The sequence below is a fragment of the Thalassophryne amazonica genome, chromosome 4, assembly GCF_902500255.1.
Source record: "Thalassophryne amazonica chromosome 4, fThaAma1.1, whole genome shotgun sequence".
NCBI classification, from domain to species: domain Eukaryota; kingdom Metazoa; phylum Chordata; class Actinopteri; order Batrachoidiformes; family Batrachoididae; genus Thalassophryne; species Thalassophryne amazonica.
In genome coordinates this window covers 73384594-73401262 of record NC_047106.1, presented here as the reverse complement: position 1 = coordinate 73401262, position 16669 = coordinate 73384594, and the positions used below count along the sequence as shown (strand labels likewise).

The window sequence follows — 16669 nt, the reverse complement described above, 5'->3', positions numbered from 1 at the left end:
CTGCTTTATTTGTGCTCATTCATGCAATGTGTGAAGAGGCCTTAACACTGAGCATAAATGTGCCATCAGTCTTCTGTGTCAATCAGAAAAATGAAAAAGAAGTAGCTAGTGAGAAAGGGAGGTGAGTGAGAAAGTGTGAGTGAGAAAGGGAGTGCGTGAGAAAGGGAGGCTTCCATCCCATCATTAGGAGAGTGCTAACTAGAGCACAATAGGTGCTAATTAGAGCTATTGTTTAGTCACTAGCCTATAGCAGTCGGCCTCTCAGTAGGAGGGGTCTGGTTAGGTTAAAAACTTCAGCTTTTGTTGGCTTCTGGTTTATTCTTCTCTACAAGAGTCAAGACAGACGTCAGACTACCAGAGCAAGAATTTTAGCTGAGGAAGCTTCTGTGATTTGAATTTGAGATGATACCCAGCTTTATCTATCCATGAAGCCAGAGGACATACACCAATTAGCTAAACTGCAGGATTGTCTTACAGACATAAGGACATGGATGACCTCTAATTTCCTGCTTTTAAACTCAGATAAAACTGAAGTTATTGTACTTGGCCCCACAAATCTTAGAAACATGGTGTCTAACCAGATCCTTACTCTGGATGGCATTACCCTGACCTCTAGTAATACTGTGAGAAATCTTGGAGTCATTTTTGATCAGGATATGTCATTGAAAGCGCATATTAAACAAACATGTAAGACTGCTTTTTTGCATTTACGCAATATCTCTAAAATTAGAAAGGTCTTGTCTCAGAGTGATGCTGAAAAACTAATTCATGCATTTATTTCCTCTAGGCTGGACTATTGTAATTCATTATTATCAGGTTGTCCTAAAAGTTCCCTGAAAAGCCTTCAGTTAATTCAAAATGCTGCAGCTAGAGTACTGACGGGGACTAGAAGGAGAGAGCATATCTCACCCATATTGGCCTCTCTTCATTGGCTTCCTGTTAATTCTAGAATAGAATTTAAAATTCTTCTTCTTACTTATGAGGTTTTGAATAATCAGGTCCCTTCTTATCTTAGGGACCTCATAGTACCATATCACCCCAATAGAACGCTTCGCTCTCAGACTGCAGGCTTACTTGTAGTTCCTAGGGTTTGTAAGAGTAGAATGGGAGGCAGAGCCTTCAGCTTTCAGGCTCCTCTCCTGTGGAACCAGCTCCCAATTCGGATCAGGGAGACAGACACCCTCTCTACTTTTAAGATTAGGCTTAAAACTTTCCTTTTTGCTAAAGCTTATGGTTAGGGCTGGATCAGGTGACCCTGAACCATCCCTTAGTTATGCTGCTATAGACTTAGACTGCTGGGGGGTTCCCATAATGCACTGAGTGTTTCTTTCTCTTTTTGTTCTGTATGCACCACTCTGCATTTAATCATTAGTGATTGATCTCTGCTCCCCTCCACAGCATGTCTTTTTCCTGGTTCTCTCCCTCAGCCCCAACAAGTCCCAGCAGAAGACTGCCCCTCCCTGAGCCTGGTTCTGCTGGAGGTTTCTTCCTGTTAAAAGGGAGTTTTTCCTTCCCACTGTCGCCAAGTGCTTGCTCACAGGGGGTCGTTTTGACCATTGGGGTTTTTACGTAATTATTGTATGGCCTTGCCTTACAATATAAAGTGCCTTGGGGCAACTGTTTGTTGTGATTTGGTGCTATATAAATAAAATTGATTGATTGATTGATATCATAGTGAGGATAGGAAGAGAAATGGTGTTAGGATCATCCTAAAGGTGTATGTTAAGAGTCTGTTGGACATTAAATGAGTGTCTGACAGGGTGATGATTGTGAAGTTGGAAATTGAAGGTGCGATGATGAATATCATCAGTACATATGCCCCACAGGTAAGTTGTGAGATGAAGGAGAAAGAAAATTTCTGGAGTGAATTAAAGGAAGTGGCGGAGAGTGTGCCCAAGCATGAAAGAGTAGTGACAGGAGCAGAGTTCAATGGGCATGTTGGTGAAGGGAACAGAGGTGATGAGGAACTAATGGGTAGATATGGTGTCAAGAACATGAATGTGGAAGGGCATATGATAGCTGATTTGCAAAATGGATGGAAATGGATGTGGTGAATACCTACTTTAAAAAGAGAGGAGCATAGGGTGACATAAGCAAGGAGGAAGGTGCACATACGTGGACTACATTCTTTGTAGGAGATGGAAGCTGAAAGAAATTGGAGACTATAGGATGGTGGTTTGTCGCATGACTTTAAAGGTGAAGAAGAGTAAGAGAGTCAGAGCTCAACAAAGGATTGGATTGGGGAAGCTGAAGGAGGATGACTGTTGTGTAAAATTCAGTGAGCAGGTGAGACTGGCAGTTGATGGAGGGGAAGCAATTTTGGACAACTGGAAAGGACTGCAGATGTGGTGAGGGAGACAGCGCGGAAGGTACTGGGTGTGACAACTGGACAGTGGAAGGAAGACAAAAAGAGGTGGTGGTGGAACAAAGATGTTCAGGAAAGCATAAGGAGAAAGAAGTTGGTGAAAAAGAATTGGGACTGTCAGAGAGATGAAGAAAGCAGACGGGAGTAAAAGGAGATGTGGCGTAATGGCAAAAGCAAAGGAAAAGGCATAGAGTGAGCTGTACAGGAAGGTGAACAGCAATGAAAGGAGAAAAGGACCTGTACCAGTTGGCCAGACAAAGCGACCAAGATGGAAAGGAAGTGCAACAGGTTGGGGTGGTAAAGGATGGAGATGTTACTGTTCTTACTCCTCAATAATTTGAGGAGCTGATGAAAATAGAGAGAAAAGGCTGGATGATGTGTAGAGATTAAATCAGGAAGTGTGTTTGATACCATGGATCATCATATTCTACTTGATAAGCTGGAGAATCATTTTGGGATTACTGGGAGGGCGCTTGGATGGTTGACATCATACCTGACCAGTTGTTCTCACTGTGTTGTGTACAATAACGCTACCTCTAACCTTAGTGACATGAAATTCGGGGTTCCACAGGGGTCCGTCTTAGGGGTCCTGTTGTTCTCCCTTTATATAGCACCCCTTGGGCACATATTGCGGCGTTTTGGGTTTTCCTTTCAATGCTATGCTGATGATACTCAATTATACATGCCGGTCACTGCTGGTAATCTCATCCACATAAAATCCTTAGAAGATTGCCTTGCATCAGTCAGAAGCTGGATGTCTAGCAACTTCCTACTTTTAAACTCTGATAAGACTGAAATGATGGTTCTTGGTCCAGTGAGACATTGGCATCAATTTGACCAGTTAACGCTTGGCCTAGGCTCGTGTACATCACACTGACAAAGTGAGGAACCTTGGGGTAATTTTTGATCCTACATTGTCCGTTGACCTACACATTAGAGATATTATGAGGAGTCCTTTCTTCCACCTATGAAATACGAGGGCTGTCAATAAAGTTACGGTCCTTTTTATTTTTTTCAAAAACTATATGGATTTCATTCATATGTTTTTACGTCAGACATGCTTGAACCCTCGTGCGCATGCGTGAGTTTTTCCACGCCTGTCGGTGACGTCATTCGCCTGTGAGCACTCCTTGTGGGAGGAGTCGTCCAGCCCCTCGTCGGAATTCCTTTGTCTGAGAAGTTGCTGAGAGACTGGCGCGTTGTTTGATCAAACTTTTTTCTAAACCTGTGAGACACATCGAAGTGGACACGGTTCGAAAAATTAAGCTGGTTTTCAGTGAAAATTTTAACGGCTGATGAGAGTTTTTGAGGTGATTCTGTCGCTTTAAGGACTTTTCACGGTGCGAGACGTCGCGCAGCGCTCTCAGGCGCCGTCATCAGCCTGTTCAAGCTGAAAACATCCACATTCAAGGCTCTATTGATTCCAGGACGGATCGTGAGAGAACAGAGAAGTTCAGAAGAAGGCCGGTTTCAGCATTTTATTCCGGATATCCACACTGTTAAACGGAAGATTTTTTAATGAAAGAACGTAGCCTGACGGGGTGCCGCGCGTAGGGACGCAGCTGCCGCGACGCTCCGCCACAGGAAAAACACCTCTGTTGAAGCCTTAGGACAAGTTGGAACATGTCCTGCCTGTTAAACACTTTCTCATATACTCACTCCACTGAAAGCCATCAAAAGCCGCCTGGATTTTACAAATGGTTATCAAACCGAGGTTGTTTCTCCTGTGCCGCCGCACCGCGTCGGCTGCGTCCCGACGCGCGGATCCGTCCGCACGTCTTTCATTAACAAAATCTCCTTTAACAGTGGAATATCCGGATAAAATGCTGAAACCGACTTCTTCTGAAACTTCTCTGTTCTCTCACGACGTCCTGGATCAATAGAGCCTGAAATGTGGAGGTTTTCAGCTTGAACAGGCTGACGACGGCGCCTGAGAGCGCTGCACGACGTCTCGCACCGTGAAAAGTCCTTAAAGCGACAGAATCACCTCAAAATCTCTCATCAGCTGTTAAAATTTTCACTGAAAACCAGCTTAATTTTTCGAACCGTGTCCACTTCGATGTGTCTCACAGGTTTAGAAAAAATTTTGATCAAACAACGCGCCAGTCTCTCAGCAACTTCTCAGACAAAGGAATTCCGACGAGGGGCTGGACGACTCCTCCCACAAGGAGTGCTCACAGGCGAATGACGTCACCGCAGGCGTGGAAAAACTCACGCATGCGCACGAGGGTTCAAGCATGTCTGACGTAAAAACATATGAATGAAATCCATATAGTTTTTGAAAGAATAAAAAGGACCGTTACTTTATTGACAGCCCTCGTATAGTGAAGATTAGTCCCATCCTGACTATGGCTGATGCTGAGACTCTTCTAGGTTGGACGACTGCAATATTCTATTTTCTGGTTTACTGCAGTCCAGCACTAGGAGTCTCCAATTGGTTCAAAATGCTGCTGCCCGCGTTTTGACACGAAGCAGAAAGTTTGACCACTTTATACCCATTTTGGTATCTCTTCACTGGCTTTCTGTCCCAGTGAGATCAGATTTTAAGATTCTGCTACTAACCTGTAAAATTGTTCACGGACTGGCACCTCCCTACTGTAAAATTGTTCACGGACTGGCACCTCCCTACCTAGCTGACTGAATTAAACCCTACGTACCAGCCTGGGCTTTGCGTTCTCAAGGTGCAGGCCTACTTAGTGTCCCTAAGGTGAATAAAAAGTCTGCGGGTCACAGAGCTTTCTCTTATTGTGCCCCTGTTCTGTGGAATGATCTCCCTGCGTCAATAAAACTGTCAGATTCTGTAGACACTTTCAAGTCCAGACTTAAGATGTACTTATTTCCCTTTCGTATGGCTTAGCATACTGGCATAGTAATGTCTTTTAATTCATTTTATTAGGAAATGGAGCAGCAACTTTATTTAAATTCTGGGTCTTTTAGTGAAGCTTAGGGCTAGTGGCCGGCGATCATCTCAGTATTTCATCTGTTTTTCTTGTTGCTTAATGTTGACAAATTAGACTGTATTTGTTGTCTTTCTGATGCTTGATTCTGCTTTTTTCTTTGTTTTGTTTGAGGTGTGACACCATCCAGAGATGGGTGTGGTATCTGTTCCAGAAACCGTCCTGTGCACCGGCAACATTTCCTGTATGTTCGTTTTGTGAATTGTTTTGTAATTTGTGTCTATAGCATGGTCCAAGCAGAGGGTCACCCCTTTGAGTCTGGTCTGCTTGAGGTTTCTTCCTCAGAAGAAGTTTTTCCTTACCACTGTTGCTCTGGTGGTTGGTAAGGTTAGACCTTATTTGTGTGAAGCGCCTTGAGGCACCCTTGTTGTGATTTGGCACTACATAAATGAAAATAAATTGAAATTGAAAATTGCAAGAGATTCGTAAGGATAAAGTGAGGACAGCTATGAAGAGGATGAAGAGTGGAATGGCAGCTGGTCCAGATGACATTTCAGTGGAGGGATGGAAATGTCTCGGAGAGATGGCAGTGGAGTTTCTAACCAGATTGTTTAATAAAATCTTGGAAAGTAAGAGGATGCATGAGAAGTGGAGATGAAGTGTACTGGTTCCAGTTATTAAGAACAAGGGTGATGTGCAGCACTGCAGTAACTACAGACGCATTAAGCTGATCAGCCACAGCATGAAGTTATGGGAAAGAGGAGTACAAGTCGGGCTTAGAAAACAGATGAAGATCTGTGAGCAACAATATGAACTCATGCTGAGAAAGAGCACCACAGATGTAATGTTTGCTCTGAGAATAATGATGAAGTATAAAGAAAGCCAGAAGGACATTACATTGTGTGTTTGTGGATTTAGAGAAAGCTTATGACAGGGTGCCGAGAGAAGAGTTGTGGTATTGTATGAGGCAGTCTGGAGTGGCAGAGAAGTATGTGAGGATAGTGCAGGACATGTAAAGGATCATGTGACAGCAGTGACATTTCCCGTAGGAAATGGTAAATGGACTGCATTTATACAGTGCTTTTCCATCTGCATCAGATGCTCATAGTGCTTTACAGTAACACCTCACATTCACCCCGATGCCAGGGTGCTGCCATACAAGGCGCTCACGACACACCGGGAGCAACTAGGGGATTAAGGACCTTGCCCAAGCACCCTTAGTGATTTTCCAGTTAAGCTGGGATTGAACCAGGGACCCTTTGGTCCTCAAGCCCAACACTTCACCACTGGACCATTACCTCCCCTACGGAATGGCAGATTCATTTAAGGTGGAGGTAGGATTACACCAAGGATCAGCTTTGAGTCATTTCTTGTTCACAGTGATGATGGACAGGTTGATGGCTGAGATCAGACAGGAGTCTCCATGAACTATGATGTTTGCAGATGGCATTGTGATATGTAGTGAGCATAGAGAGGAGGTTGAGTCTAGCCTAGAGATGTGGAGATATGCTCTAGAGAGAAAGGGAATGAAAGTCAGTAGGAGCTAGACTGAGTACGTGTGTGTGAATGAGAGGGAACCCAGTGGAATAGTGCAGTTACAAGGAGCGGAAGTGGTGAACAATGTTGGTCAAGTTACTTGGAAATAGTAATGAATTACTGATTATGAATTACTTCTCCAATAAATGAATCCAGTTAGTTTACTGATTGCTTATTTTCAAAAGTAACTAGTTACTTTATTATTTACTTAGTTACTTTTCAAAAAGATAATGCACAACCTGAATATGCTCTAAACCGTAGAACTTTCAACCTAAATCTATTCTTTCTGCATATTCGTCATAAAAAATGTAATCAAATGAAAGACTTTTTAAAACTTGTTTTATTAGTTTCAATCTTTTAACTTCATGAACATTGCATCAAGCAAAAATTAAATTCAATGCAATAGTCTTTTTGAACATGCACATTTGACCATGCTTTAATAAAATAAAATGTTTCTTCTGTTAGCTTATATTTCTGCATTTTCCAGCACATAAAATAAAAATCTTTTTTCTCTCTTTCCTTCAACCAGATTTAAAAAAAAATACAATAAAATAATAATATGAGCGAAGCGTCGCACAGCGGTGGAAAGTGCACTTAGTCCATAGTAAAACAGGAAATGCTCAAATGTCAAACACTTCCTGGATTGACAGACAAGATCCTATGGAATCTCACGGGAACTCAGTGGCAAGCTCACACTCAAACAGGAAGTGTCGAATTCTCAGTCACAGTGAAACAAGAAATGTTGAACACTTCCTGGCATGGGTGGAGCTAGAGTGGAGGCCGGGGTTTACAAAAACTCCTGTAACAGTGGAATGTGCAGAAAAAGTGCTATGTCCAGCTGTCTTGCCATTTCTCTGGTAGTCAGACGACGTCCCGGATCAACAAAGCGTTCACTTTGGAAATGATCTGGTCATTTGAGCCTGTCTATCGCCGCTCGGTGCGTGGCCACCGCTGTGGGCCGTCTTTAATCCACTTGTAATTGTCCTTAATCTGTGTGATCCCCATAAGATCTTCACTGAAAGCCATCTGAATTTTCCAAATGGTTTCCACTTGGCTGTCTCTCACACTTTCTGAAAAAATTTTGATGAAGCAAAGCGGCAGTCGATCAGCCAATTTCCTGACAATGAAAATCTGACGAGGGGGCTGGACCACTCTTCCCACAAGGCGTGCTCACAGGCGAATGACGCAACCGACAGGCGTGAAAAAACTCACGCATGCGCACGAAGGTTCAAGCTTGGCTGATGCAATCACACATAATTCAAATCCATATGTTGGGAAAGTGTATGTTGGGAAGCGCCACTAGAGGGAGCCCTACCTCCCTTGCCTGTCTGCTGTCCAGCAGATTCCCTTCTGACCCCGTGTCCACCAGTGCTGGGGCCTGAAGGGTTAGATCCCCACTCAGGATCGTAACTGGGAGCAGTGCAGAAATGCATGTGTGTCCCACGTGAATTTCTTGACCCACCATTAGCCCAGTCTCTAAAGGCGAGTGTTGTCATTTTGGCCGTTTGGGGCAGTTTCTCTGTATGTGCTCTTTTGAGCTGCAGAGAAAACACTCCCCGCGGGCCAGCCTCCTCATTCTGTCATCTGATCTAATTTTGGCCCTGCTCGTGTCCCTAGCAACGTCAGCAGGGGGAGCTGTTGCCACACGGAGCGCTGAGGCTGTGGAGCGTGGGGAGGGTGGAACCTTTTCGGGCCCAGAAGGGAGAGGGACGGCGCATGTCCGGCCACGTCCTTCGTCTCGCTTCCGATGGCGTTTTTCTAACCGGTTGTCTAAGCGTATAACCAGGTCGATAAGCCCGTCTAAATCCTGCGGCTCTTCCTTAGCCACCAGATGCTCCTTTAGGACCAGAGACAGTCCGTTTACAAAGGCGGCGTGGAGTGCAGCAGCATTCCAGCCGGCTCTCGCAGCCGTGATGCGGAAGTCGACTGCATACTCGGCTGCACTCCGACGCCCCTGTCTCATAGACAGCAGCACCGTTGAAGCGGTCTCGCCTCTATGTGGATGATCAAACACCAGTCTGAACTCCCTCACAAACTCAGTATATACCGTTAGGAGCCGTGAATTCTGCTCCCAAAGCGCCATAGCCCAGGCGCATGCCTCACCTCGAAGCAAATTAATCACATAAGCCACCCGGCTTGAGTCCGACACGTACATGACGGGACGCTGTGCAAAGACGAGCGTACACTGCATCAAGAAGTCTGTGCACATCTCTACACAACCTCCGTACGGTTCCGGGGGACTTATGTATGCTTCAGGGGACAGTGGGGGGGTTCGTTGGACGACCAGTGGAATGTCTGTATTTGGCACCAGGACAGCAGGAGGAGGAGCTGCAGCCGCGCCCTGTGCACACGCTTCCACCTCTGCGGTGAGAGCCTCCATCCTCCGATTGAGTATGTTCCTCTGCTCGGTCACTAAGTCCATCCGAGCAGTGAAGGCGGTTAAGATGTGCTGCAACTCACCTAACACGCCTCCTGCTGGTGCCTGTGCACCCTGCTCTTCCATTGATTGTACAACAGATGGTTGACGCCCCTCGGAATCCATGACGTTGGCCGAGATATCCTGTTGGGAAAGTGTAGTGACACGGACCCACAACAGGGGGCGTAAATGAATGGACAATGGATGAGCCAAAAGTATAACACTTTACTGTTGTGAATGTGCACAATGAAATGCAGACAATCACAGAATTTGTATGCAATCAATATACAAAGGTGACGTGTGAGCAGGCTCGAGGATAGAAGACGTCTGTCCAGAGAAGAGCCGGGCCCCACACGATTTCCACTGCCAATGGGTCTGAAGCACACCGGAGCCGCCAAGTCCTGAGTCCCCAGGTGGCCATCGTCTCCAGCTGTCAGACCTGGTACTGCTGGCAGGAAGCAGAAACAGTTAATAGTGGGTGTGTGTACACACCCAGTGAACAGTCAGCAAACACGTTGTTCAGGTGGGAATAACACCTCCACCTCAAACACAGTACAACAACGTGCAGCGCCTGATGACTTATCCTAGTTTGGTGTGAGGAGCGAAGTCCGTCATCTCCCTCATGATCCCCAGCCTCCAGCTGCAGATAATACTCAGGTACGCCTGCAAAGAATCCAGACAATTGTGTGCATTTGGCACCAGAAAACGGCTGAGAGTTTACCTGTTTGGTAGACGATATCTCGGCAGCGAGGTGGAGATGCTGCCCGGCTTTTATGGTGGTGGTTGATGAGTGACAGCTGGCGTTGATGATGAGTGACAGCTGTCACTCCCAGTTGCTCCCGTGGGGCGGATGCGCCCTCTCGTGCCTGAAGCCCGCACTTCAGGCAGGGCGCCCTCTGGTGGTGAACCAGCAGTACCTCCTCTTCAGCGGCCCACACAACACCATATAGTTTTTGCAAAAAATAAAAAGGTCCGTTACTTTTCTAACAGACCTCGTATGTATATTTGGAAAACACAAAAATGTCAATGTTCTGTTTTTTTTTAGGTGCTCATGTGAACACAGTCAGCTGATGCCACTCGTGATCGAGTCTCCTTCTCATATCAGGGTCAGCTTTGCAGGTAAGTTGTCTATGTTATCTCAATAACACCCTAACTTTCAAACTGCATTTTTTAATGTATATAAGCAATGTTTTTTATTAATGTTTTAACTTCTGTTTTAGGACTTTAGTGGCAACCCTTCATTTGAATGAAAATGCAGGGAGACAACAAAAGCAGACAAAGCAAGAGAGACCAAGGTTCAGAATATACTTTCCTTAGTGGAAAAGAGGAGGATTCACAGTGAGAAAGTTAGCCACAGATCCAACATGTGGTATGTGGAAAATGAAAAAACAAACAAACAAACAAAACAAAACAGATTGTTATTTGTATATTTTTATATAGCATGATAAAATGAAAATACAATTTCACGTTTCACATTGTTTCATTCAAATGAAAAGTGTTTTACATTTTGTTAAAAAACATTTTATTCAGTCTATGTGAGTGACAGCAAAAGAGGTTCTTCAGATCTGCAAAACACCAAACTGACCAGAAATCCCCACCAATGATCCTCCTCCACTGAGCAGCCAACGTGAACGGACAAAGCTGAGGCTGATGCTGCCAAGCGGACCAGATGGCACCAATGAGCCCAACCCCTCACTCCAGAGGAGGAAACTGGAAGCCAGTGTAGTCAGCTGATGGTGATGGAAAAGTACTCCTTATTTTGAATACAACACAAGCTGGTAGTGGCACCCTTCTGTGCCTTCCCAAGTGTCCCCAACACAACCGCACAAATTGTCGATATGCGATATGATGATACTTTCTGCAACAAAAAAAATAGCATGGATTTATGTTCAAAACAACAGTTCATTCTTTTTGTATTTGAATATTTTTACTTTTTTCTATCAATCATGTAAATGAAACTTTCTAACTATTTCATGTGCTGACTCGTACCATGGAGCATCATGTAGGCATAGTGTGCCACTCTGAGGACATCTGCATCCAAACACACAATCTAGCCAGCTGTGTGACACATTGAGGATTTTTGCCACCACGTTGCATCTCCAATACTCCAGAAATTTCCCTGCAACAGTGAGACTCGATCACGAGTGCCACAGCTGACTGTGTTCACATGAGCAGCTGAAAAAAAACAGAACATTGACATTTTTATGTTTTCCAAATATACATATGCATGTAAACTGAACAGCCTGGTTTTTGTTCAGATGTCTGTTCATTCAAAGTAGATCAGATGTGATACAATTTATGATTACAGATGTTCTGTATGTGTATTTTAGACAGGAAATTCTCCATTTAGCATAAACATTTTTCTACAATATTATGCCTGATAAAATTTGACAACAGATATAGAAGTAAAATTTTCTTTTATTTAGAAATCTTTTCCCCCATCCCATGTGGGTCTACAGCTTTTCAGATAAAGATTTGCAATCATTTGCTTTGAATAAAAAGTGAAGAATTAGCAATCACAAGAAACTGACTTATAAATGATTAAATATATACAGAATGTACAGAAACTTTATATTCAGTGATTTTAGAACAAACTCCTGAATTTAAGCACGCTGTGCTGCGCAAATATTTTTTTCATACACAAACACACCGTGCCAGGAATAAGTATAAGAAAGTGGTGAGTGAACAAACCATTCAGCAGCTTATATCGTCCTCCTCAGCGCTGCTGCTGTCAGCAACATCTTCATCCTCTTTCTGTCGCGTTCGGCTGGAACATACACGGTTTGGAGCCGCTCATTATTTACGCCGTTAATATCTTCATCAGAACCTTCCTCATCTTCTTCAGAAACAATCGATATGTCACTTAAATATTCGCTATAATCGCGCACTATGCCTTCGCTGTCCGTGTCTGCCGTGTTGGTAAACAGAGCGGCGCTGCAACACACTACTCAAATGAGGTCACATCCGTCGCAGCGAAAAAGTAGGTCAACTCAGAGGCGGAAAATTAAAATTCTCAGATGGGTAACGAAACGTCTAAATCCTTGTTCAGTGTAATTTTATGGTAAAAAAAAAAAAAAACCAAAGACGTGGAAACAGCTTTTTTTATTCTTCAAGAATATGTAAAAACGTCATAGTGTGGCAGGGACACTTTAACTCTCAGCAAATCTCTCCAACTTGATATAAATTAATTAAAAATATAAAATCCAGCTTCCTGATGAAGTGGTGTAGAGGAGGATTTTCTTAAAAAGAAGACCTGAAAGTTCAGCTACAATTTGACAGAAAATACATTTGAGATGAAAGCCAAGATTTGATGTTTTGTTGAAAGAAACTTTTGTATTTCTTCATAATTGATGTAAATAAAGTCCAAGACACATTCACTGACTTGGAAATGTTCATGTTTCCATCCCCTGACTTGTCTAAAGAAAACTGGCAATAAAACTGATTATTATTTACAGGTTTTCTCAAGTTTTAAAGATTTCAGTTTGAGTTTGAGGAAGATCATTTTAGGAATTCACACACACACACTCATCTTCCACCGCTTAGTCCAATTAAGGGTCCTGGGGGGATGGAGCCTATTCCAGCAGTCATAGAGCGTGAGGCGGGGTACACCCAGTACAGGACACCAGTCTGTCACAGGGCCACAAACAGACAAACAAACACATTCACACCCACTCGCACACCTATGGACAATTTAAAGATTCCAATCCACCTAACCCGCATGTCTTTGGATGTGGGAGGAAACCGGAGCACCTGGAGAAAACCCACGCAAACACGGGGAGAACATGCAAACTGCACACAGAAAGGCCACAGGCGGGAATTGAACCCATGACCTTCTCGCTGTGAGGCAACAGTGCTAACCACTAAGCCACCATGCTGCCCCATTTTAGGATTTTTTTTTTTTTTTTTTTTGTATTTCTTGTATTTAAAATGGCATAAACAAATTAAAATGTGTGAAATTTCAAGTGTTCCAATACTTTTGGAGGGCACAGTATCCTAACCTTATGATGAGTGCAAAATGAGTGTGGTATTATTACCGTTTCGTTTAAGAATGTTTAATTTTTACTGTTGCTGCACTTTGTGTCAAATCATAGTCACATCATATATCATATTGATATGAAAATTCAGTAAGATATATCTTCTATTATACATTCCAAATCTAAGGTGGAACTCTACTAGTGTTTACTAAGGTAAAACTTAGGTGCCTGGTCTTGAGAACCAGGGATGGTAGGTTGAAAAGCTTTTTTATCCCATGGGAACTCTCCCTACCCACCTAAGCGGCTCAAGAATATGGACAGCATGTATATAAGTGGCATTTACATGACAATATACAACCCCTGGCAAAAATTATGGAATCACCGGCCTCGGAGGATGTTCATTCAGTTGTTTAATTTTGTAGAAAAAAAGCAGATCACAGACATGACACAAAACTAAAGTCATTTCAAATGGCAACTTTCTGGCTTTAAGAAACACTATAAGAAATCAAGAAAAAAAGATTGTGGCAGTCAGTAATGGTTACTTTTTTAGACCAAGCAGAGGAAAAAAATATGGAATCACTCAATTCTGAGGAAACAATTATGGAATCACCCTGTAAATTTTCATCCCCAAAACTAACACCTGCATCATATCAGATCTGCTCGTTAGTCTGCATCTAAAAAGGAGTGAACACACCTTGGAGAGCTGTTGCACCAAGTGGACTGACATGAATCATGGCTCCAACACGAGAGATGTCAATTGAAACAAAGGAGAGGATTATCAAACTCTTAAAAGAGAGTAAATCATCACACAATGTTGCAAAAGATGTTGGTTGTTCACAGTCAGCTGTGTCTAAACTCTGGACCAAATACAAACAACATTGGAAGGTTGTTAAAGGCAAACATACTGGTAGACCAAGGAAGACATCAAAGCGTCAAGACAGAAAACTTAAAGCAATATGTCTCAAAAATCGAAAAATGTACAACAAAACAAATGAGGAACGAATGGGAGGAAACTGGAGTCAACGTCTGTGATCGAACTGTAAGAAACCGCCTAAAGGAAATGGGATTTACATACAGAAAAGCTAAACGAAAGGCATCATTAACACCTAAACAGAAAAAAACAAGGTTACAATGGGCTAAGGAAAAGCAATCGTGGACTGTGGATGACTGGATGAAAGTCATATTCAGTGATGAATCTTGAATCTGCATTGGGCAAGGTGATGATGCTGGAACTTTTGTTTGGTGCCTTTCCAATGAGATTTATAAAGATGACTGCCTGAAGAGAACATGTAAATTTCCACAGTCATTGATGATATGGGGCTGCATGTCGGGTAAAGGCACTGGGGAGATGGCTGTCATTACATCATCAATAAATGCACAAGTTTATGTTGATATTTTGGACAATTGAAAGGATGTTTGGGGATGATGAAATCATTTTTCAAGATGATAATGCATCTTGCCATAGAGCAAAAACTGCAAAAACATTCCTTGCAAAAAGACACATAGGGTCAATGTCAATGAGCAGATCTGATTTGATGCAGGTGTTAATTTGGGGGATGAAAATTTACAGGGTGATTCCATAATTTTTTCCTCAGAATTGAGTGATTCCATATTTTTTTCCTCTGCTTGGTCTAAAAAAGTAACCGTTACTGACTGCCACAATCTTTTTTTCTTGATTTCTTATAGTGTTTCTTAAAGCCAGAAAGTTGCCATTTGAAATGACTTTAGTTTTGTGTCATGTCTGTGATCTGCTTTTTTCTACAAAATTAAACAACTGAATGAACATCCTCTGAGGCCGGTGATTCCATAATTTTTGCCAGGGGTTGTATATGACAATACTGATACAATAATTTGGCCATATTGTACAGCCCTACTGTCAACTACCTGAAAACCTGAAAAACCTGAAAAAACTACCTGAAAAAATGCTTAAAGTGGCAGGGGGATAAGCGAGCTGTAATTAGGGGGGTCAACTGAAAAGCAAAAAAAGAAAAATGCTTAAAAACGTGGGGAGTATGGGGCAGAGCCCCCCCAGAAGATGAAAGGCAAAATAAGGAAAATGCTTAAAGGGGGGGGTCTGGGGGGGGGGGTGTCTGCTCATGCTCCCAAGAACTATTTTACTGAAAAAAAGTCTGAAGGACCTAAATGACATGGTGAGATGGCGAAGTGCTTTTCCAGGCATGTGAGAGACAAATAAAGAAAAATGCTTAAAAATGCGGTGGGTCTTGGGGGGGGGGGGGCTCCACCCCCGCAGAAGCTGAAATGTTTTTGCCATGCTAATGCTCCCCTGAAGCATTTACTCAAAATAAAGTCTGAAGGACCTAAAGGACATGGTTAGATGGCGAAGAGCTTTTCCAGTCATGTGAGAGGCAAATAAAGAAAAATGCTTAAAAAGGCAGGGGGGAGGACCCCCCCCCCCCCCAGCCCCCGAAGCGGAAAGATTTTTGCCATGCTAATGCTTCCCTGAAGCATTTACTCAAAATAAAGTCTGAAGAACCTAAATGACATGGTGAGATGCTGACGAGCTTCGCTCGTTCACGTCCGCGACATATGCATATTAATAATAATAAAATATCTCCAGAAAGTATTCCAAATTACTAACATTTACATGTTTTAACAGAACAGGTAAAATGCACAGAGGACTAATAATGGGTTTACCAAAATAGATGATGCAACACTGAGGCTGTTAGTTATGTTGTGTTTTTGCCCGTTAGTCTGTTTGCTGAATGTTTTACTGAAGATATCATATTCTGACAGGCAAGAACTGATTCAACTCTCAATATCATAGGACAAACATCAAAGTCAGGAAAAATCCATGTCTTTAACGTTGAACGAATATTCAAAAATTCATAACTCTGTCCAAAAACAATCAAATTTCTTTCATATTATGTAGGATGGTATCCTTTATCGACTGACAAAGTTTGGTCTGGATCTGATCCAGATTACAGATTTTGTGGCCATTTAAATTTAACTTTGAAAACCCCATTTAATGTATTATATATATATATATATATATATATATATATATATATATATATATATATATATATATATATATATATATGTGTGTGTGTGTGTGTGTGTGTGTGTGTGTGTGTGTGTGTGTGTGTGTCATATTTGAAAGTGAGGTACAAACTGGCACTCACTATCACCTGACTAACTTTGATCCAAATCAGATGTGGATTGAGGATTTTGTGAACATTTGAATTTAATATTGAAAACGGCATTTAATATACATTTTGCATTTTGATTAACCAGGTAAGTTATTAATATATAGATTTTTTACAATAACAATTTCTCAATCAAAAGTGCCTCAGTGGCTCTCATTTTTTCTGTTATGGATTTGTAACTGGACTTTGATTTGGATTTTGAAGTTTTTTTTCCAAAGTAAAAATTTGTGGAATTGGAAACTACACACAGGTGATTCAGCTCATTCATGGGAATTATGATGATTCTGGAAATGGCCTGGTACAGGGAATTCCAC

The 16669-nt window shown here is 42.5% G+C and overlaps 1 protein-coding gene across 1 annotated transcript in view; it reads right to left on the bottom strand.

Moving 5' to 3' along the window:
- LOC117508369 (WD repeat-containing protein 49-like) overlaps positions 1 to 16669 on the bottom strand; it is a 209099-nt gene that overhangs the window by 104519 nt on the left and 87911 nt on the right. The window lies entirely within an intron of this gene.